The sequence below is a fragment of the Octopus bimaculoides genome, chromosome 8 (genome assembly GCF_001194135.2).
Source record: "Octopus bimaculoides isolate UCB-OBI-ISO-001 chromosome 8, ASM119413v2, whole genome shotgun sequence".
In the NCBI taxonomy this organism is placed as follows: domain Eukaryota; kingdom Metazoa; phylum Mollusca; class Cephalopoda; order Octopoda; family Octopodidae; genus Octopus; species Octopus bimaculoides.
In genome coordinates this window covers 95,002,403-95,003,834 of record NC_068988.1, presented here as the reverse complement: position 1 = coordinate 95,003,834, position 1,432 = coordinate 95,002,403, and the positions used below count along the sequence as shown (strand labels likewise).

At 21.4% G+C, this 1,432-nt stretch overlaps 1 long non-coding RNA gene across 1 annotated transcript in view; it reads left to right on the top strand.

Moving 5' to 3' along the window:
- The window catches only part of LOC128248605 (uncharacterized), a 59,447-nt gene extending 58,982 nt beyond the window's left edge, over nucleotides 1-465 (top strand). Inside the window, exon 2 of the long non-coding RNA XR_008264791.1 lies at nucleotides 99-465. This is a non-coding gene — a long non-coding RNA (uncharacterized LOC128248605). The remainder of the gene's footprint in view (nucleotides 1-98) is intronic.
- The last annotated feature ends 967 nt before the right edge of the window (nucleotides 466-1,432 follow it).

The following is a 1,432-nucleotide window of genomic DNA, read 5'->3' as shown; positions in this document are numbered from 1 at the left end:
TATATATATATATATATATATATATATATGTATTTAAGATGTATATGTAAATACGTAAACAATCAGTAATATAACATAAACATCTATTATTATTGCAGGAGGAAGTAAATTTGGCAACTCTAAAAGTTGTGGAATCTACCAAGTTTGGAAGAGGAAGAAAGACGAAAGATTATGAAGAAAAATAAATAGAAGTAAAAATGAAGACTGAAACGAAATATATTAGAAAAAAGCAAAAAAGGAAATATAAAGAATATAAATGCAACAATTGAACAATTGAAATCTGATGGCAGCGAGATTACGGAATTTAACAGAAAATGGATTACCATTCCATGCGGTATATATCTGAACATCAAAGTAAGAATAGCAGAAACTTCACATAAAAAGATATTCTCTCTTTCTCTCACTTTTTTTCTTTCCCCAAACGATATACATACACATATTCTTTATATAAACATATATTTAATATGCGTGTGGTTTTTAAAATAAATACCTTCAAATTATCGGCAAATACTGTAACAAAAATTTGGCAATATCAGTGAAGTGCTGGTAAAAGTTTTTGTGCCGGGTAGTGTCTGAGTGATAAAATATAACAGTATAAAAATAAAAGAATGTGAACAATACAAAAGACAAAATACAATATATGCATATATATATATATATATATATATGCATAAATATACATAAACACGATATATATGTATGTATATGATATATATGCGTATATATTCATATATATATATATGCACATATATATAAACGACATTTTAAAACAAAACCAAAAAAGAAGATGCAAAATAAACATACAAAAAATGGATTTCATAATGATTTTAATAATCATAATATAACTACTCGTATAAAGACTATGATTGCGATCATCAAAAGTGTATAACTAAACTGACTGTCTATATATGTATATACATATATATATATATATATATATATACACATATATACATACATATATATATACATATATATATACATATATATATGTATATACATATATATATATATATATATATATACACACATATATACATACATATATATATACATATATATATACATATATATATGTATATATATGTTGTATATATGTATACTTATATATATATATATGTATGTATATTTAAAACATAGATACATATATCATCCATGCATACAAAACATTTACACATAAAAAACTCATAGATTCATGCTGAGATATATAGAAAATAAATATATATCTATGTACATATAAAGATATTGTTATCCAATCTCATATATATATATATACATATATATATATATATATCTTTACACATACATACAAATTCACACATATATATATATATATATATATATATATTTGTACATATATACTTATATGTATATATACAAGAAAAGACTTGTAATAACGTGTATAAAAGCGAGTATATATATGTATATATAT